Source organism: Triturus cristatus, chromosome 8 (genome assembly GCF_964204655.1).
Source record: "Triturus cristatus chromosome 8, aTriCri1.1, whole genome shotgun sequence".
Lineage (NCBI taxonomy): Eukaryota > Metazoa > Chordata > Amphibia > Caudata > Salamandridae > Triturus > Triturus cristatus.
The window spans coordinates 1,080,210,578-1,080,234,143 of NC_140591.1; positions in this window are offsets into that span (position 1 = coordinate 1,080,210,578).

Consider the following 23,566-nt stretch of genomic DNA (forward strand, 5'->3'; position numbering starts at 1 on the left):
ATCGGCGAAATTTTCAAAAAAATTACAATTCCCTTTTTTGCCTTGGGGGATCGTTGGGGACTCCCTCAACATGGCTAGGTGCTTGGGAGCTGTCTAAACAGCCCCTTTACATGTTTTTGCCCTTTGTTTTTCAACCCCCTGTCAGAGTGCGAGAGAGAAAATGGCGGCCGCCGCTTCCTGGTTTCGACCGATTCGAATGTTTACTAAGATCTAACGGCCAATCAGAATCGCGCTCGCGCACGTCACCGTACGCGTACGGTAAGCGCACGGTAAGCGCACCGTAAGCTGGCTCAGATATATATATTGATTTAAAGGCTATTTTCTCAGAATCTACTGAACAGATTTACACCAAACCTACAAAAGGCACTTCCTTGACCTGTAGACTACCTCTCTGCCAAATTTCAAGGAACTCTGTTCAGCCGTTCGGGCTGTAGCTGTGTCTAAAGGTCCTATGGAAAAATGCATGGGAAAAACGCGTTTTGGGACCCCCCTTTTATCTCAGCCCCCGCTTGACGAATCCCCCCGAAACTTTCAGGGTAGCAGCGGAGCGTAGCGCCCCACCTATTTTGAAAATTTCGTGAGGATTCGTCGACCGGCGCCAAAGTTATTCCAAATAGAATGTTGCGGATTTCCTATGGAAATGTGGTCCTAACTATAACTATCTACTGGCGACCGCCAGTAGATAATATATATATATATATATATATATATATATATATATATATATATATATTTCACAAAAAAAACCATAGGTTTCAGGGGCGTTATAATTAGGTGGACTTTTCACTCGTACAAAACCATTGAAATTCCCCCGTCTCGCGCGCCCGCAATGCACTGCTGATGACGTCACATATTACATCACTCATGACATGGTCAGTGACATCACTCATGACATCACTCATGACATCTCAAATGATATCACTGATGACATCATCCAGTGAATGTGTGTTTTTCTGAAAATTACATATGTTTTATGGATGTATATCTCAAGGTCGATGGAAGAATAAATGGGTATATAAGTGTCTAAATGGATGATTTGTTTTTGAAAAATTGATTGTATAACTGACTGATTAAGTGTATCTTAGTGAATACATGGCTTAGTGAGTAATGTTTAAAAATGTAAATATCTGTATCAGTCTCTCACTTTGTGTATAAGTGGCTGCATGGGTTGGTGATTAGCTACATGAGTGTCTATATAGGTTATTAGTTGGTTTATTGAGTATCAGTATGAATGTCTGAAGGTCTGTATGGTTCGGTGGCGTGCATGAATGAGTGACTCACTGTTTGTATGTGTTGAAGACAGCATGTGTGCAGGACTGTATGGGTGGATGAGTGTGTGCATGGGTGTGTTAGTCAGTGAATGACTGTCTCAATAGTGTCTTTATGAGTAACTACATATGTTTTAAACTAGTATATGTGACTATTGGTGTATATTAGTGTGTATATGTGAGAGTGAGAGATTGGAAGAGTTCCTGTATGAATAAGTATGTGTTTCTATAAGTGATTGTTTAAAAGACTAAGTATGTGTAGGTTTCTGTAGAAGTAAGTGTGGTGGTGTTTGTATAACTGTATATGCAAGTAAATGGATGTTTGATTCTTTATTAGCATGAATGACTATGTGTGTGAGTAACTCTATGGATGAGTGGCGTTGTGTAACAGGATGTATAAGTGTATGAGTACATATGATGAGTGAGTACATGTATGAGTGACTGTATAGGACTGTTGGTGAATGAGTGGATGTGTATGTGGATCTTAGAATTACTGAATAGGTTGTTGTAACTGGTATTGGTATGTCCATTGTTTTGAAAATTTTAGATTCTATTTTTGAATGTGTGTATCAAAGGTTATATTAGGGGGAGAGGAGGTCTGCCACTCTATCACAAGGATGATGTCATCAGTGATGTCATCAGTGATGTCATTTGAGATGTCATCAGTGATGTCATGAGTGATGTCACTGACCATGTCATGAGTGACATAATATGTGGCGTCATCAGCAGTGCATTGCGGTCACGCGAGTTATAGTTAACTGAACTAACTATAACGGGGGAATTTCAATGGTTTTGTACGAGTGAAAAGTCCAGCTAACTATAACGCCCCTGAAACCAGTGGTTTTTTTAGTGAATTTTTAAGGTTTTTTAAATGCTAATTCTTAACTATAACGTGCCTGAAACCTATGGGTTTTTCAGTGAATTTCAAAGGTTTTTTAAATGCTAATTTCTAACTATGCCTACAGAGATAGGACATGTGAAGAAAGAAGAAAAAACGCACAGAAAGAAAAAAAAGAAATGCAGAAAGATGCAACAGAAGTCCTCAAAGACGAAGAAAAGTGCAGAAAGAAGGATAACATGCAGAAAGAAGGATACTGGTGGTAACTGAGTCTGACTAACCAGTCCTAGAGCCAGTGTTATGTTAAAAGATACTCAGAATACAGTGAAAACACCTACATACACTAGGGAACACTATGCGTTGGGGTCCCCCTGTGATTAGCATGACCTCCTCTGTAAGCCCCTAGTATATAATAGGGCAGGGGATTAAACCTACCTCTTAAAACGCGCCATAGGGTGTGTTTGCACACGTCACCTCAGGCCCCGTCCCCTCCCTTCCCCACTGTGTAAACACGCCCTGTGGCCGTTTTAAGTTGGGAGATTAAGTCCCCTTGAATCCTGAGGGTCCCTAGGGTCCAACTAGACCACTAGGTACCTCCAGTAAGTGACACAGAGCTGCGTTGCAGAGAGTTGTAAAAAGTGACACGGCCTGGACCACCACTCTGCAACGCAGCTCAGTGGCGTTTACTGGAAGCACCTGGTGGGCTAGTTAGCCCCCAGGGGCCCTCAGGAGTGAAGGGGAATTATTTCCCCAACTTAAAACGCGCCATAAGGCGTGTTTGCACACGTCACCTCAGGCCCCGTCCCCTCCCTTCCCCACTGTGTAAACACGCCCTGTGGCCGTTTTAAGTTGGGAGATTAAGTCTCCTTGAATCCTGAGGGTCACTAGGGGCAAAATAGCCCACTAGGTACGTCCAGTAAGCGCCATAGTAGAGAGGTGTAAAAAGGGGCACGGTCTGCACCACCTCTCTGCAAAGCAGAGCAGTGGCGCTTACTGGAAGCACCTGGTGGGCTAGTTGGCCCCCAGGGTCCCTCAGGATTGAGAGGGATTTATTTCCCCAACTTAAAACGCGCCACAGGGCGTGTTTGCACACGTCACCTCAGGCCCCGTCTCCTCCCCTCACCACTGTGTAAACGCGCCCTGTGGCCGTTCTGAGTTGAGAGATTAAGTCCCCTTGAATCCTAAGGGTCCCTAGGGTCAAACAAGCCCACTAGGTACCTCCAGTAAGTGCCACAGAGCTGCATTGCATAGAGGTGTAAAAAGGGGCTTGGCCTCAGAACACCTGTCTGCAACTCAGCTCCCTGGCGCATACTGGAGATAACTGTTGGGCTAGTTGGCCCTCAGTGACCCTCAGTATTGAAGGGGAATTAATTCCCCAACTTACAACTGGCCAGGGGGCGCGTTTGCAGAGTGCTGCAAGGAGGGGGCGTGGCCTACGGCGCGATGCCGGTGTTTTATTTATTTAACATTTTTACGAAGGAGGGCTGTGTGGCCCCCCTTCTTTTTCCAATGTATTGGCCCTGGGGACCCAATCCCCCAGGGTCTGCATCCTAATTTTTTGTTGTTGAAAGAAATAAATTTGGAAGGGGGCCGCGTGGCCCCCCTCCCAAGGCCTTAATCGGCCCCGGGGACCCCAACCCCCGGGTCATGGCCTTTTTTTTTTTTATTCTTTAGGAGGGAGGCTGCGTTGCCCCCCTACTCAGGCCACTTATGGCCCCAGGGACCCCATCCCCCGGGGCCGGCCTTTGTTTTTTATTATTTAAAAAATATATATATTTATAGAAACACCTAGGACATGCTGGACAAACCGTATGTACCTATCACCATGACGATTTGTGTGATATTCATTAAAAGGTGACTATGCATACAATGAATCCACGTGGAATGTATTTACACTTCTAGTGAAGCTCTGACGTGTCTGACGCCCTACCGTGACTAATCCCGGTGCCCCCGCCGGTGGGTACTCTCCAAGTAGACACTCTTGTCGTTTATTCATACAAACATGGGTAGCTATTGACGGGCACATTTAATACACACGCACACCAAGCCATTCAAAGGGGATTCGACAAAAATTCGACCAAACTATGCAAGAAACCCCCCTCACGGTTAATAAAACACACATCCACCGCCGGATGCGTAATACTTTTTATTTTACTCTCTGGAAAGGAGACGAACCTCACTTGAGAGTCACAGCGTGCTCCTGGCTGAACCCAATGCTATGTTACACCCTCCAGTGCCCGCCGAGTGCCACACACCTCTGTGTTGTATTCCACCAGCTAGTGCATATGCTATGGCACTCTCTAGCCCATGTGCGCTGTAACACCACCCCATGAATATGTCATGCCACACTTGCCTTCGCACAGGTTATATTGCCCCATCTAACGTGCCTTCCTCGATGCCTATGTTATAACGCACAGCGCTATGCCATACATATTACAATCTGGGATCCATATCTTTGTCACTGTGCATATGCAACAACACACTCCCCAGCACATATTTTATATTACAACTTTAGAGACTAGTTAGGTTACACAACACTGCCCTGTGCATATTACACTCCAAGGCGCATATCGCATAGCACGCGCTAGTGGCTGTGCTATCTCGCGCTCTCCAATGAATCTGTCATTGCGCACAATGTATTGCATATTATATTTCACGCCCGGTTCATCTTATATCACACTTTTTGGTGCATAGTTTATACCATATACTATATCTAGCTCTCAGGACTATGTTCTATATAACACTGCGTCCAACTACCCTTTTCACGGGCATTACATTTTGCGATGGGGGGTGGAGGGTCAGGGGGTGTGTCTGCCAAGTGAGCCCGGAGTCACAGTCACAAACATCCTCTTCTTCCTGAATAACAGTGAGATTATGCTGCATACTTGTTCATATTTTAAGTAGTTCGCACAGACACACATTTTAAAAACAATAAAGTTCCTAATACCCACCTTCTCTGAACAGTTAGCTTGCTGCCCCATCCACCTCCTCCCTATCCTCTGTTGTCTGAATCCATGGACTAGCCTCCTCCCTCCTGCCGTGCATGGTCTGATGTGCTGCCACTGCCCTCCATTTAGCATGATGTACCAGTCCACTCCTCCTGCCCTCCATTGCCCAATTCTATGGCCCATCATTGACCGCCTGCTTAGCCTCTGTGCTTAGCTTGCTGCCCCTATTCTCCTTTCCCCTGCTCTCCGATGTCTTTGTGCATGCCCCTGCTCCATCCTTTTTGCCCACCATGTTCCATGGACGTGCCACTCCTATCTACCTTGAGTGTTCTGTTGAGCTGCCACTCCCCTCCCACCTGCCTAGCATTGTCAGATGACTGTAACCTGTCCCTGCCACCTCCACCCTGCCTGTCCACATGCCATGCCCCTATCCCCTTCCTCCTGTCCTCCATGGTCCATTTTACTGCCACACCCTTCTGCCCTCCCTGGTCTGTTGTGCTGCAGCTGCTCCTCCTGCCTGCCCCGCGCAGTCTGTTGTGAGGCCCCTTCCCCTGAACTCTATTGTCTGTGCCCAGGTCCTGACCCTCCCTTGTATCACCCATGTTCCTTTGTGCATGCTCCTGCACCCTCCTTCTTGCCCATCATATCCATTGTGCTGCTACTAACCCTCCCGCTTGCCATGCATGGTTTTCTGTGCTGCCATGGCCCCTCCCACCTTCCCTGTGTGGTCAGCTAGCTGCCCCTGACCCCCTCCCACCTTCCCTCCATGGTCTGTGTGTATGCCATCATAGTCTCACTGTTGTTCTCCATGGTGTGTCTTGTTTCTAGTGCCCATCCTGCCTGACCTGCATGGTCATCTTGCTGCTCCTGCCCTGCCCCCTTGCCCCCAGCCCTCTGTTTCCATGTGCAGACCCCTATTCCCTCCCTCCTGGCTTGTCTGTTCCATTGTAATGCCCCTGATCCGTCCCTCCTGCCCTTTATGGTCTGTTATGCTGCAGCTTTCTCTCCTGTCTGTCCATTATGGTCAGCTAGCTACCATTGCCTCTTTCCCCGCTGTTCTCTGTTGTCCATGTGCATGGTCCTGTCCCCTCCCTATCTCTTTCTATGGATTGTTGTGCTGCACTCCTGTCCCGCATGCCCTGTGTGGTGTATTGTGCTGCTGCAAACTCTGATGCCTGCCCTGTAAGGTCAGTTTGGTGCACCTCTCCATGTCCCTCCTGTCCTCTGTTAGCCGAGTCCATGTCCCTACTCCAATTCCTCCTGCCTGCCATGATCCAATGTACCATACTTGCGAACATTTTGAACTTGGTAAGAGGGAGATTTTGAAAAAAAACTGGGGTATTGATTTTCCCCTTTGAGTTACATTGAAAAAGAGGAGATTGTAGACAGGAGACAGATCAAATAAAGCCGATTTGAGCTCAAAAATATTGGACGTTTCCTGGCTGAAACGGGTCTGTTGGCATGTATGGTTGTACTACCACTGCCTCTTCCTTCTGCCCACAATGGTCTATTATATTGCTACAGCCTCTCTAGCCAGTCCTGTATTGTTGGTTTGTTGCCCCTGCCCCCCTTTCCTCTGCCCTCCATAGTCTGTTGTGCTGCCACTGCCCTTCCTGCCTGCCCAGTGAGGTCAAATTGTTGCCTCTGCACTCTCCTACCTGCCTTCAATTTTCAGAGTCCGTGCCCCTGGCCTCTGCCTCTCAACAGTATCCCAATGAACAACTAGAATGCAAACATTCTATATTTATTACAAAAGTGTGCAACGCCTGATGTCATCTTGATGTAATCAAAACTGTAATACCTAGAGCATTTCCTTTAGAAATTACATATATGAGAGGGTCTTATTTGCATCAAAATTTTGGTTAGTGCTCTAAAAAACTAAAATGAGGACATATTTTCTGAGTTTTCAAATAGCGACAAAGAACTTTTAAATTATTTGTAACATTTATGTTTTTTTATCCAGTTGACCACTTGATTAAATGTTGTACTTAGGGGAGAGGATGTGGTGTTACTTCCAGAGCTGCAGACTTTGCAACTGGGGAACCAGGTTGGAGTTTCTGCTTCAGCTCAACATTCTGTGATTCTGGTCAAATCACTTAATCTCCCCATGTCTACAACCAAAATGAATTTGATCTTGTGTGATGTAACCAATGCTCATGTAATGCACTCCAATACCTGACAAGTCAGCACTATATAAAACTGCAAATACACAAAAAATAAGTGTTTTGCACACTTCTGTCATTGGGCTACATGTGGGCTACATCTGGGTGATATTTGTGCTGCATTTAGGCTCTTTTGTGTCTGGTGGCCATCTTGGGAGATTTATTTGTTATGAAGTTTCCTAATCTCCTCATTTACTGCAGTCTCCTCAGTAGGAAATGCTTTCAGTTTTTTACTTTGATTCCATCAAGAAGGTATTCAGATATGTCACACATTTGCCATAAATTCTGAATGTTAGCACTCTAGTTGCTCATTAGATCACTGTAGTAAAGCTACTGCTCACCAGGGAAGTCTGCTGCTGGTATTAAAGTGCATGTTTCAGTCTACATATCAGAATTTTTTAATGAAATAGAAGAGGATTTGAGAAGTCACTCAAAATGTGCCCTAATTTTCCTTTCTTCAGCACTAATCATAATTTCTAAAATGAACCCCTTCATTGTGTTCCTTTTTAAATTAAATGTTTTAAGAGTTACCACTTTATTCCAATCAAGATGGCTTCAGGTGTGCAATATGTTTGTCATAAGTAGGACTGTTAGCGCTCTAGTGGTTCTTTAGAATACTCTGGGAAGCTGCAGTAGAACACAGAGGAATCAACTGACAGTCTCTGCCCTTGTTGGATGTACATGTTTTACTGAGAATGTCAGACTTCATTCTCACATGACTGAGAAAGATAATGTGAATTTACAGAAAATATGCTCTCAGTTTTGCTTATAGAGCACCTTCCAAACCTCTGTGGGAAAAGCATGAGAAAATAGTTTACTCTCAAACATGATTCATGATATCACAGCAGAAGGCTTTTTCACATGGTAAAATCACCTTAGAACACACCACAATTCCTAAAATGAGTATGGTACCATCAACAAATGATTTATAATGTAACTAAAGTCTTAAAACCTTCTATTAACTGCAATGCTTTTTAATGAGGTGCTATCATGTATATTGGTCCCAAGATGGCTGCCAACACTTCTTGCATAAAGTACTGACAGCCAATCAGATCTCACGATGAGATGTGTGGTTAGGCTCCGCCCAGATATATCTCTCTTTTTAACTCTAATTTTCTCAGGAACTACTGAACGGATTTACACCATTTAAGCAAAAGGCACGAGTCTGAACTGAGGACTACCTCTTTACCAAATTTGGTGTAATGCAGTTCGGGCTGTAGCTGCGTCAACAGGCCCTATGGGAAAATTCATGGGGAAAACGCGTTTTGGGACCCCCCTTTTTTCTCGGCCCCGCTTGACGAATCACCGTGAAATTGTCAGGATAGGAGCGGACCGGAGCTGGCCAAAAGTTTGGAAAATTTCGCGAAGATTCGTCAATCGGGACCAACGTTATTCAAAATAGAATGTTGCGGATTTCCTATGGAAAATAGGTCCGAACTATAACTACCTACTGGCGACTGCCAGTAGGTAATACCCAAATACATAACCAATAAAGGCATAAAGAAATAGCACCAGATCAAGCATTTCTTACTATTAAAACATACGCATGATTAAGACATATTAAAACATTTTCGTCAAAATTATATTGAAAATAACACCTTAAAAATACTTTTATTAATAAATTTAGACAAACACCTAAAGGAAAACTTTTATTTATAATGAATTTAAAGATATTTCATACTTTACAAATTACGCTGAATTTGCGACCCCAGTGCGACTTTTCAAAATGGCTACCAGAATGCGCACAACCACCGTGTAGGGTGCGCGACTTCTGTGCAATATTAAAAAAAAAAAGATTTACTATAGATTTCCTAACTAAAAATTATTCACAATTTTTTTTAATATCAAGGTCCCTGTGGGAACGAAACGCGTCATGCTGGTGATGTGGTGTAAGGGAGAGGAATAAACCCGATTGCACATACTTGTGGAGAGGTGTGGCTCACTGCTTAGAGGCGGCAGATCCGTAAGCAGAGAATCGGCCAGGGACCAGGGTTCAATTCCCAACGCGGCAGGGTCGTGGACCAGGGTCAATACGGACTCAATAATTCTCGCCTCGGTATCTACTCTAACCAGGAACACACTCGGCAACTCTGGGCATTAGCTTGCCTCATCTCCACAACGGCCCCCCGCATTCGCCGGGGATGCCTGGTTTCACCTTGGAGATACCCTGGAGGGACCATCTCACAGGGATAGCCAGGACGGGTTCCCCAGCGGTCTACAGCGCCAGGACGCCTCAGGGCAGCAGTGTGCTTTACAAGACACTTACATTTACATTTACATACTTGTGGTCCGTCCTCCGTTCTTGAAAACGCTGGGAGAAGGAACAGCGTATGGAGTTTGCTTCATATATATATATATATATATATATATATATACAAAATAAAAAAAACATAGGATTGAGGTACATTACACTTACAAATTTTCATTTAAAAAACCTTTGAAATTCACTGAAAAAAACATAGATTTCAGGCATGTTATAGTTAGAAATTAGCATTTAAAAAACCATAGAAATTCACTGAAAAAAACATAGGTTTCAGGCACGTTATAGGTAGAAATTAGCATTCAAAAAACCATAGAAATTCACTGAAAAAGAACATAGGTTTTAGGAACGTTATAGTTAGTTGAACATTTCACTTGTATAAAACCAAAGAAATTCTGGCGTTATAGTTAGTTCAGCTAACTATAACTCGTGCCCCAGCAATGCACTGCTGATGACGTCACATATTACATCATTCATGACATAGTCAGTGACATTTACTTGGCGCACTGCCACTGGCAGTGCTGCGGATCATTTACCAACTGAGCTTCCGCCTTGCCTACGTCACCTGCGTCCAGCCCTGGTTCTACTGCCGAACATTCACATTCAAGTGTCCCATGGATGTCTGCCTATCCAACACAACGGTAGATGAATTGGACTATGACTTGTGTGTGCACCCCCTGCTGGATCACAAACAGGAGTGCAACCGAGACAGCTGTGCATAGGATGCCTTGACATACTGCGTATGTATTGGCAGTTGTGCATGGGAGATTGCACATATCCTCATGTGCAGTGACCACATCTAGGTGCTTCCCTATTGGGCTGTGTTGCGGATTGGTGAAACGGCGTGCGCTGAGCACACCTGCCCGGACCAGTTAATGGATTGGCTCACCCTGGTGTTCCTTGAACATGACAACGACGTACTATTGAAACACATTGCACATAAAGCTGCACGGGCATTCATAGACGAGTAACTACGTTCCTGCAGCCACATCCGATTGTTACCCACAGCACAGGTCCCAACAACTTGTTGCATCATGGGGAATTCTCACATATACCACCACAACAGAGAACACGTCTGCCTTTGTCAGGACTCTGGATGCATGTTCATGGAACTACGCGTGTGTACACACACCTGTGCAAGGTGATGCAGGTCCATGGTCGGAGCGACACAGCGTTGTTTGGCAATGTTACCAATTCGGACACACTGCTGGGGTGAGTGTACACACATGGCAATGTAGCACGACATGTGAACCTGTTGGACCCTTTCACCTGATCACTGTCAGCAGAGCAGACAATCGGCGCACTCCGGTGGCAGAGCACGATGCAGATCCCATGGGCAGTGAGTCGTGCCCCCTCACACTGGGAAATGGGCAGACGCCAAACAACACATGACTCATCCTGCACGGCAAGGTGAGCTGAGAAGGTTGCCATCCGTGATGATTGTTGTCCATTTTTGCCTCACCATTTCCTGAACCCCAACAAGTTCCCATGCTGCGTGTAAGTGTCTTAAGCATGTCCCTGCCTGTTGTGGCCGTTGCCTCATCCATACTGACATGCCAATAAAGTCTATGCAACTCCACTGGTGTCTAACTGTGATGAGTGTTGAATCGATTGTCCACTCCTGTGCCACAATGAGTATTGTCCCTACACAGGGAGGAACTGACTGATGCATGTACAATGGAGGAGGCTCCCTTTTGCAAGCTCCACCTCTGTGGGCCAGACATTGTTTTGGGATAGTTGCTGGCCGACCTGTGCACTTACAAGACTTCAGCAATGTGAGTATGGTGTCCAAACTCAGACTATGTGGAGCAATGTTGTGAATTATAACAGGACGTGTCCACACAGATGTGTGTGTGTAGGTATGCAACGTGAAGTTCGGTTGTCACATGTGATGTAGGACACCACTTCTGGCCTGCTACTGATTGGGCATTTCTACACACAGCCCTATTCAATACATGGACGTGTACCTACGTTGGAGGGTTGTGCGATTGTTGTTAATGTGCAATGGGGACACAGCTAGTACTCACCTTCACAGTCATCCAATTGGCCATGTGTTTCAGGGATACACATATGCATAGATGTCAGTTACCAGGGTGTCCCTTCATGTGCAATCATTGTCCCTACATCCAGCCATACTTCCATACGTGAGTGAACATAGTCATGACACATCTGTGTGATTTAGAATGTTTGATTCACATTCAGGTGATTGACGGAGCTGGAGCTGTACATGGCCATCCAAGCCCACATTACATGGAAGCCTAGTGGTGGGCCAACCAGAGTCCTTTGGGGATTGAAAAGTGATTTGGAAGAGGGGGAGTGCAGTCCGCAGCAGGATTGCTGTGTAATTGTCCAGCAGTGAAGATATGGCAGTCTGTGTCGGGGTCCGGGTGAATGTCGCAGAGTGTTCCGGGGGTCAGTGGGAGGTATTGTTCCAGCCAGGGCATGATGCATAGGTCAGAACCAGGCAGGGACAGGCCATATGGCGGTGATGGATGCTACTGCCTCCTTCCTCACACAGTAATTACCATCCCCATCTTACTCCCCTGATACGGGTTTTATGTATGGTGTGTCCGGTGTGTGTGGCGGGATAATGGCTGCATCACTGTGGGCCACTGACACATCAGACTGTGAAGTTGATGGGGCTGCATCACTGTGTGCCATGGACACATCAGGGGTCAGAGTTGTGTGTGTCGCTGTTCCCACTGCAGTCATCTGTGACAGGCTCAGTGGCAGCAATGGCATGATGATGAACTGCAGAGCATTGAAGTACCCAGCTGCTATTCTCTGGTGTCCAGACGTGGCAGCCATACTTCCAGCCTGCATCTGCTCCATGGTCTCCATTGCCAACTCTGTGCTGTCATCGCTGGTGCCTGTCTGATCAGACAGTTATTGTATCCGATTAATGGCCCAAGAGAGGTCAGCCAAGGTCTGTCGTGGAGCATGGTGCGTACAAGGGGTGTCCGATAGGGCCTTACGTGGTCCCTGATGGGACTCAGACACCCACGTATGGCATCGAGTTTGACTGCCACGAGCTCGAAACCCGCCCACAGCTGATCAGCCAACTCCACCTGGCAACCCCACACACGCTGTTGGAATTTCGGGTTTTGGTCGGGGGTCCTGGCAGACAGTCTTGGTGGTGTGTGTTTCCTGCTGTGTCGTCTGTGCAGGTGGTGGGGTCACCTCGAGGCAGCTGGCCTGCCCTGCTCCTGGGGATGGGGTGCGGAGGCTGTCCATTATCCGTTGGAGGGTGTCCTGACATATGTGCAGGTTGTCCTCTTCACCATCAATAATGAGAAGTGTGGTGTGCACCCTCTGCAATGTGAAGGGGAGATGCAGGTTAACAAAGTTTCACATGTATGTTGAAGATTTGCAGATGTTTACATTCAGACTGCATGCCAATGTACATTGTGACTGTTTTGGTGGAGCTGGCTATTTGATGGTAGTCAGTGTGTTTTTCGACTACATGACGGATGTGTGGTAGTACCTGTACATTATCATCACACAGTGTCAGGCAATGCCAGATGTGAGTGGACTGTTAATATGCACGAGCGGAACCTGTTGTGAGCTCTGTCCTGTGGTGTTGGTGTTGCACTTTGTATCACATTGCCGTCATTGCTGATGTTTTGTGATTGCTATGTGTGTGTGCTACATTGTGGGGGAGTTGCCCTTGCAGTTCTGATTTCATGCACCCTTCTCCCTTTGAGGAGGGATGCCTTTGAATTGTGTGCTTTTCGGGGAATGAATTGTTTTTGACTTGGGTCATATGTGCTCTCGGACAGATTTTGTGGCCTGGTGCATTGTTCGTCTGCTGCTTGTATTGTACGGCATGGGTTGTGGGTGCACGTGTATATGTCAGAGTGTGACCTGTTCCTTTACGGAAGTGATCCACACTGGGCCACCTCCATGTCGATTCGTGGGCCATGTCATGTTTTTTGGCTGCTGCCATGCTATCGGGCATGCAGTGTCACTTGCATAGTCAGTGTGGCTCATAGAGCCACTGCTTTGCTGGATTCAGCACATGTGCATGGGTGGATTGTGATATTGGTGTTAGGGAGGGGGCCCCTTTGTGCACATTGTGGACAGGGGCCTACTTGGTGTTTCTATGTGTGCTGCAGTGTGCCAAGGCTATCAGGGACATGTTCGACGATCATTGAGTATGCTCAGTGTGCTACACATAATTGTGCATGTGTGCGTTTGTGCCTCTCTCCCCCCGTCGCCCCAGTCCCTGGTCGTTACTCACCCTGTTGCTGTTGGGTAAGTTCCTATCGAGCTGTGTCCAGGCCCCCAAATACTGCCACCGTCACCACACTGCTGACTGTGGCCACCATTTCCTCCAGCTCATCCAGCTCCTCCTGTGTCGCAGGACTCCCACCTCCAGTCGCCATTGCTGCCTTCCTGTTGGCGACGTTTCTCCTTAGTTTGCCTGTGCACTTCATGCCAGCGCCTCCTGACCTCCTCCATTGACCTCCTCGACACTCCGACTGCATTGACATTGGTGACGATGGACTGCCATATTTCCATTTGGGTTGCCAGTGCTGCAGTGGAGGTGACTAACAGTTGTTGATAGTTTTCTATCACCTCTGTGACGATGGTCCGGTCTTCCTGTGGACTGAATCCCATCTTCCTCTTCCTCTTCTCCTTGCCCTTCCCCGAACACGGGGTTCCATGCTGGTCCTCAGTGGGGCCTGTGGAGTTTGGCTTGTCCTCTGCACACGGTCCGGATGCATCCACGGTGCTACGGAGTTTGAATTGGTTTTGGTCGTTTTTTCTTCTTTCTTTTATAGTGCATTTTCCCGCCAGACGCGTGGGATTTGCAGGCCTGTGGCTGCTTTTTGCAAATGTTTGTACCGCGAGTGGCCTCATCGCATTTTTGTGTTCGCGTTTCGCAGTTTTGCGGTGTGGCATTGATTTTGACACTGACATCTGACGCGTTATCTGGTGTGTATCGCATGCTACCACTGCGTTGTGAATACTTGGTTGGCACGGAGTAATTTTCCCGCGATAGGCTGTGATGTTGAGAGCTGCATTAAGCTACTCTTGCGGTAGTTATCACACGTTCTTGTGAATATACCCCTGTGTATTTATATCAAATCCCTTCTTCACAAGCCATGGATAAGGTAAGATTCCCTATTTTCCATGTATGTTGAAATCCAAGTTGGAATGAAGGAATGAGTGAGACTGTCACAATATCTGCTAACCTCTATGTGTTGTGACTGAAGACATTGCCATGACCTTGTATTAATAAGCAGACAGACACACATACGCACATAAATATATAGTTACAGTTACATTTCAGTTGGTTATATTTGGTCTTAACACATCAAAAAAGGTATGTTTATACAATGTATAGGATTCACTTGAAACACAATGTTATGTACAGTTATTATTGCAAATTAAAGCCCAAACCATCCCTTAGTCTAAAACCAAACCCTCTATTGGCTCCCCAAGTCATACCTCACAGAACAGCCATGCAAACTATAGTTCTCACACCAATGCAATGGACAAGACCCTGGAAATTGATTACTTTTACCTGCCGGGTCCACATTTGCCACCAATGGGAAGGGTGATTCATAGCTTTTCCCTTGTACTTGTATAACTTGCTTGCAGCTCTAACTTTAGCAAAAGAGCAGGTTGCAAAATATTTGGCTCTGTGTCATTAATATAACATTGACTTAAGCTAGGAAAATATTCATTCTGTCTTCTCTTCTTTACAACGATAAAAACAAATCTGGCAATTTCTATGCTAACATATGCCTTGTAACAGGCTGCTAATTGTGATTCAGATGCCCTGCCTCACAGCACATTTTCTGATAACCTTTTGCGGTATTAGAAACGTGTCCTGCGGTGCAATGGTGTGAGATAATGTATACGCCAAACAACTTCACCATTCAAGGTTAAAGTCTTTGCAATACTTTGAAAGTAAAATTGCATCTCAGCAGTTGATACACTATCCAGTAGCTTAACAGATCGTGAGCTGGTATTTTTTTTACTCTGCCGCTGCTCAAACACAACTACAAGCTCACATTTATCTGTGCAAATTCACAGTATACATTCTTAATCTTCCATTCAATGTGTTGTGCAACATGAAAACTAGAATATAATTATATATATTTTTTTTATTTTTTATTTTTACTATTGCTTTTAAACATACATTCCATCAGTCATTAACATACTCAGCAAAGAATACAATAGATATTGTAAGTAGTAATGAGGCATACCTTTCACATCAAGCAAAAGGTGACTGTTGTTCTGCCCCGGAAGTAACTTCACTTCATTACCGGACCTTCTGGTCCCCTTTGGGCCTTCCCCGACAGTGATATCACTTCCAGGGGGGAGGGGGGACGTGACCAAGTTGGGTCACGTGTTTTGTGACAACACCCTGGTCATGCACTAGTCACGTGCTCATGGTTCAAACACGTAGTTGGGGCTATGTGGCAGCCCTCATCGAACCAGAGCCCCTGGAGATCAGGTGACCATGATGTGATGTAGAGGAGTATGCCACTTTTCTGATGCTTTGAATACATATAAGGTGGCCCTAAGCAGCCAAACCCAGACCCAGGAGCCGCCCTCTAGAAAAACATTGTTTGGTCATTATGAAGAAATACAGCAATTCATCAAAAAGACGCCCTCTGATGGTAGTTTGAACACTGTTGACAGATATTATTGTAGCCCTACCCCAGCAGCAATGGAGCACAATGTGCTGCAAAGAGACGTTAGAGAGGGTGCTCACGGCATCACCTGTTTTGACGAGGAGCTTTGCCGGCAGTTGGAAACGCTCAGCCTCAAGGATTTTTCACAACGGATATCCCCTATTAAGGCCTCCAGCAGCAAAGCCTCAAGTAATGAAGCAAATTCTGGAAACAATTTCATCGACCAGGAAGATGGTGAAAAATATATAACAGCTCTCACCTCACCGGCCTATGACGAAATGGGGTTTCTGGATGTATCGGCTGCAGAGGCTATCCTCTTGCAACAGATGCATGCAAACCCCGACGCCTGTTATGCCTCGATGGACCTCAGCAACTCCCAAGATTTCAGAGCAGGCGCCAACTCACATGAAAATGATATAAACGTATACCGTATATACGGCTATATTTTATTTTTATCTAAGCGTGTCTTTCTTTTTTTTTTTAACCATAGAAAGCATAATTAAAAAGAGCCATGGTCGAGGGAACGCTGCCAAAGGTTAACACTATAAATATGTATTGCTTTTGCTGTTCAAAACAGACTGAAAGTTCCATATTCCAAACTAAAGTCCAGCATAACAAATGTGTTTGTACCTATAATTTAGCGTATTTTGAAAATGAAGCTCCAGGCATACTCTACAATGCCATATGGGCTGCTAAAGATTTTGCTGCAATTGTTTCAAACACGTATGTCAAGCGTGACTATTATAATCTCTGTTACGGACATAAAACTAATGATCAGCAGCAGGATGCTCACGTGTTTCTTTACGACTCATATACTTCAAGAACAATCCATCATATATGTAGCTTGCTAGACCGGCACCAAGTATATAAATTGTTATGGTTGGTGTATGGTTTGTCCAAGGAAAAGTAAAATGTCCACCCTGATATGATTACGGTTTTGACGACCACGCTCAATGAGATCCAGTGCTCGAGCGAGCCAAGCTCTAAACTCTGTTGTATGCAATGCGTATGTACTTATTTTGTTAGAAGGATGACAGAAAGGTGAACAAAAAGACATAGGCTTGATATTTATTGAAAAAATATACAATTGGCCTTTTTAGCCGCTTGAAAACTGTTTTAAAAAAATTACGAGTCCTCCAGTAACGTGTCATTATTGTATGTTACATTCTTAGTCACTTTTAGAACAAGCATCAGAATGTCGGTGCGCAAGGTGCTTCTGAGTTATGTCCAGGATACATGTGTATTGTCAGATTGGTATATGTGTTGCTTAAAGAAAGAATAGCTGAAATACAACCCATAACTCTGCGCTTTCTGAAGTTTGGTGACCCACCCACTTTGATGCAGATTGCAGTCCTACGTGCATAGCCAATTGGTGTATAAATGCATGGGTACCTACAAAGGAGGAATACTGGAGCACATGCAAATGTCATTTGAGGCAGTTAATACTATTACTGACGACCAGCTTACATATCACCTTAGATCTTATTAATGAAGATTATTTTGGAAATAAAGGTTTTGTATTGTACGATAAAACTGTTACGATCTATTGAATGATGTCAGTATCCTGAGTGTACAAAGTTATAGGAGGGGTGAGCGGAAGTCCTGTCTATAGCCATTGAGTTTATAGCTGTAAAAATATCAAAACTTGTGAAGCCAATGCAAATTATATGCCGAGCCCCTAGTAATGCATGTAGCAGGTGTCATATAATGTATACGTAGTGAAAAGTCAGCAAACTGTCCAACAACAATGACAAGATGTGTACCATGAAACTGCAAAGTATGCCTTTTATAGTGTCTTGCTAATATTCTTTATTTTTCATAAAATGCTCTTACACAAAACCATTGTCTTTCATTTCATGGGTTGCAGGGGCAGATAACATGTTAAGGGATGGTTTAAGGAAGCTTTATTGTGATACAAGCGGGGTCGGAAGCTTTGGGAGCCCTAAAGCTCTGTTTAGAAGAGCTCTAGTTGAAAATGAGTTGGTAAACAGAATGCAGGTGAAGACCTGGTTATCTGGGGAAGAGGCGTATTCACTCCACGAGCCAGCCAGGAGGCTTTTTAAGAGGGGACCCACCATTGTTAATGGGCAGTTAATTTATCAATGGCAGGTGGATAAGCAGTCTTCAAGATCTAGCCAAGCATCATAACGGAGCTCGATATATATTAACGGTAATGGATGTATTGTCCACGCACGCCCTTGCAGAAAAGCTAATCGATAAAAGTAGTACTAGCATCACCAAGGCCTTTAAAGCCATCTTCAGGAAACGGTGAACTCCTCAAAAACTGCAAACAGATGCCGGAAAATAATTTTTAAACAATTTGTTTCAGATATTATTAAAACAGCACACAGTTAATCATTTTGTAATTCACACAGAGGAAAAATCTGCAGTTATAGAGCAATTTAACAGAACTTTAAAATCTAAAATGGGGGATTTCACAGCCTACAACACCTACCAATATGTTGATGTTCTACAGGTGTTTATAGATGCTTATAACACCAGTTATTACAGAGCCATCAAAATGTCTCCCATAGAAGAAATGACTGATAAATTGTTTCATTCTCAAAAGACCATGGGTTTGCTAGATGATCTGCACATCCATTCACAGTGATAATTCCAGAACTTGTATTGCACAAATGTATCTTACGGGTGCTCCTAAGATGTCACAATACCCACCCACCAGGGTATATATATACTAGGACTCAAAAAGCCTAGAAAAATATGAAATCACAAAACACCAGGGCACACCAAATCATTATATCTATTATCCAGAAAACGTCACACAATGGAATTGCAATTTTATATCACTAAAGATAAATATTTTTCAATTTGCCATTAGTCAAATGTCTTTTCAATTGAGGAAATAGAGAGGAGTCTTGAATCAAGTTCTTCTTTGTACTTTATTTTCACTTCTTAATAGCATGGAAAGCAACAGCAGCCGACGTACATTTCGCCCCCTGGGCTTTTTCAAGGCTGCAAGAAGATATTTACATACCATTTTTATACACAGTGACACTCAGCGGTCACCTTTTAAATAACACCCAAAGCAATGCCCTTTAAAAATATGCCTGCATTATGATTAAACAAAATACAACTTATGCAACAAATACAATCATATTTGAGCATGCTGAGATTTTATATAACACAAATAGATCCCTATGTTGATCACAATCTTTTACGTAAAATTTAACAGTGAACCCCAACATTCCATTTGAGAAAACATATAGAGTTCAAAGTGTAATCACAGATATAAAGAGAGACCCCAATTTAGGACCTGTGTTTGCTTTCAGTAATAAAGTAAATATAAATTCAAGAGAGAAAAAAGAAAAAAAAGAAAAAATAATCAGATGAGCTGAGTTTCTATAGAAAAGTCCGACACCAGTGCAAATCAGTTGTTGAAAAATGAAACAAGAAACCGTCCTACACCAAACCACCCTAAATAGTGATAAGATCAGCCTTCTCAAAAACCGGCCTCACCTCTAATTTAAAAGCACAGACTGTGCTTTTAAACTCGAGGGTGGTTTGGTGTAGGACGGTTTCTTGTTTCATTTTTCAACAACTTATTTGCACTGGTGTTGGACTTTTCTATACAAACTGAGCTCATCTGATTATTTTTTTCTCTTTTTTCTCTCTTGAATTTATATTTACTTTATTACTGAAAGCAAACACAGGTCCTAAATTGCTATTACTCCTGCGTAGTGTTGGTTGTCAAGGGCATCAACAAATCCATAGCCAGCATCAAAACGTATTTGAATATTCAGCTAATATAAGATAACGTTAGAAGGGAGGTGTTTCTTAAAGCTCCAAATCCTGATACAGAGTTTAGTTGTGCAGGTAAATTAAGAAGAGTTTTAGGAACAGTACAACATATAAAAAGCCAGGTAGATGTGGACCCTAAGTGCCCCAATATTAATGGAGGGTTCTATACACTCTACGTGTATAGTGACATTGTAGAGCCGCAGAGGATCAGGGAGAGCTATGCACCATTGTTAAGATGGGTCCAGGTGAAGAGGTAAAATTAAACGGTGATTAATATTCAATATTTCAAACCTGACTATGTATCAATTTCTAAAAACCATTTTGACAATATGTAGGTCATGATCTTCAATGATCAATCTGAGCCGGTGTAATTTAAAAACAGGAAAGTTATTTTTAAGCTTCATTTAAGACCGTCACGTGACAGCGAATATTAAGAAGTCATCATGGTGGGGGGCGTGGCTTGGCGCCTGCGGATGATGGCGGCGCTCCGGTGAGGCTCCGGGGCGGTGTTCGGAGACATGCCGGTTCCTGCTCTGGTTTCCTGACGACGACCGACTGACGAAGTGTCGGAATATGCCCTGACCCCACCCGTCACCGCCGAAAGTATCTTGGAGACTTCGCGACGCTGCAACTGGCATTCGTAAGTCCTGTCAGGATTTACTCGGTTGCGGCCGCCATCTTGGGCTCGCTGAGCGACGCGCACTATGAGGCGGTTGTTCCAACGTCAGCTCCAGCGCTCTGTATGCCTGCAATTGCACGTTCCTAATGGCTCTTAATTTGCCTGCTTTCCTGTTTCCTTACTCTCACACGGAGCGTCAGCATTTTTGGACTGCCTATTCCCTCTAAAGCGCAAGGACGACGTTCCTTCATGGAATGCTCTGGTTTCATATGCCTGCTTCTATGCCCTTTCTTCAGCCATGACTTCATTAATGCCCCTTTCCTCTGATTTTATCCGTAAGCAGCAATTTGTTTCACTACAGCACGCCAGGTGACCCTCTGCTGTTGGCGCTCTTACTTATTGTGGACTCTTGTGAGGTATGTGATGGGACTTTTCTTTTCATCCTTTTGTTCCTCTGACTGAGCTCATTTTGCATTACACAGTGAGTTGGTGCCACCCTTCTGCATTATAGTGCCGCATGGATAAATTTTGATCCTTTTACGGATGGCTTCCTCCACTTTTTTTGTATGCGTTTCGAAGACTGTTTTTATCGCGGTGCTGTGAAGTTAGCTGCATTCCTTTCCTGCGGTATTCGGACGTCGTCGCACTCCTGCTGTGCTCTTTCTTGTGTTGCCTTCATTCTTGCTTCCTGTGACCTTCATTGTGTCAGCCATTCCACGGATTCGCCACATGGGTAGACTTAAGTCAGTGTCACGCTTGCCTCATTCTACCAAGCCTCAGCTTGTGAAGAATTCCAAGGTTTTCTCTGCTTTGTTGCAACTAGAAGATTCTCTTAACTCATCTGGCTCAGATACGCCAATGGATCCTTCCAGGAACCCGCAGGATACTTCTAAATCTAACACGAAAAGACTCAAGTCAAACTCTCTTTCGCCTCCAAAGCATTCGGGGCCAGTATCCATGGAATTGTTGTTTGAAGAGATAAGGTCCTTGCGTCCTTTTTATGGAAGAGACTAATATTAAGCTCCAGGTCCTTACGGATAATTGGTCGCAAATGGAACAAGGGTAACTTCAATTGAAAAATCTGTTCAGTCGTTCCAAGAGACATCCTCTGTGGTCTCCAACTTGAAATCCCAAGTATCGGATCTTCAACAACAAATGGAGCAGCTGGAAAACAGAAACAGGCGCAATAACCTTCGTATTTATGGCCTGGTTGAAGGACTTGAGGGGTCTGACCCAATCACCTTCTTCAAGTCGTTCCTTCCCAAGCTCTTGCATCTGGCGCAGGACAAGTCCCTCAACATTCAACGAGCTCACAGGCTGGGTCGACCATCTTCCTCTACTTCTTCATCTCAGAGACCCAGAGGGGTCATCATTTACTTTTTGGAATATACTGACCTTTTGATGGTTTTAGCGGCGGCCAAATCCTCTCCAAATTTAACCTGGTCTGGCTCACCCCTGTTCTTCGCGCAGGACTATGCTAAGGCTACGGCCACTCGGCGAAAGGCTTTTCTGAATTTAAGAGCGGATCTGCGGGCGATGGGGGCGCGATACGGCCTTTATCACCCATGTTTATTTAAAGTTACTTACAATAATAAGACTACAACTTATGAAGATCCAGTGCGCTTACAAAGTTTCATCAGTGCGCACAAATCATCTGCCATGGATGCCTCCGGACCATCATCCTCTGCTTATGGCTGACTAGTGTTTTTATAATTCTCCTATGGCTAATGCATTTTATGCTGTGTTTCTTTAGAAACTTTTTTTTGGTTGTAGTTCACCTGAATTTTTCTGATTCTTCGAATGCCCTCGTTGCTGACTCTTTTATTGTTTAGGCATGTTGGTTGTTCCTTGTTTTCCTTGTTTAGTCATGGTTCCATCATGATTTCCTGGTCTGTTTTAATCCTTTGTTCTCCTTTTTTTTCGTCCTACAGGAGTTTGTCCTCGTGTTTGATGATGTCTCTCGACCCCTGCCTCGATGCTCCCCGGTGTGCTGCCTCACCCTTGTGGTTCCTTCCTCCACCCTTTCTCGTATCTTCCCTTCGTAGGTATGTTTTTTCCCTACTTCCTTATTTACCTTCCTGGTGCATCTGTTGGTTTTTCCTTTTTCCCTTCCCTTTTACCTTTTCTCTTATTTGTGTTATTGTTCACACACTTTCATGGTGATTTTTTATCTCTGATCGGAATTCTTTGCCTCTGTGAGGATTGCAATCTTCTTTCTTCTTGGTACACTCATTTCTCAACTTTTCTCCCCCTTCTGGCTTCCTACTCCAGTGTCTCTATTATTCTCTTATACTCTCCGTTTTATGTTAATGCTTTTGCTCCTATCTCTTGTGAGAATTGCATTCCCTGTCCTTCTGCCTCCATTTTTCTCTCTACTTCTTCCTTATTTCTGGCTTTCTGGGTCTTTCCAGACACTGTTGCATTTTATTCTCCCTCTCTTGCTATGGCTCATACTTGTGATCACTTGTTTTCTTTCTTTTACATCAACATGTTTCCACTAGTTTTTCTTTTTTCTTTCTGTCCTCTCTACTTTTCATGGGTTTTTCTTTTACTGGCTCTGTTATTCAAATTTTTTGTAGATAAGTTACTGTCATGTCGTTGAATATATTGTCATGGAATGTGAAGGGTATTAATTCTCCGATTAAGCGTCAACGGATTTTGTCGCACCTTGCCAAATTGAATGTTGATATTGCATTCCTCCAAGAAACGCATTTAACTGAGGTTGAATCTGTTAAGCTTAAACGTGGTTGGGTGGGTGAACTGTTTTATTCGCAAGGTGATGGCAAACGCAACGGTGTAGCAGTCCTTTGTCGCAAATCTCTTCCCTTCCAGGTCCTTACCCATGAGTCGGATGCTTCTGGTCGATGGGTTTACGCCAAGTTATCGCTCAGAGGTGTCCCAGTCTCTCTTCTCAATGTTTATGGTCCTACCATGGGCGCACCTTCTTTTTGGGCTGATTTCTCTCCACTTTTAACTACATTTATGGACCACAACTTTATTCTGGCGGGGGATTGTAATCAACCTCTTGATCCTTTTATCGATAGGGTGTCCACAGCCCCCCA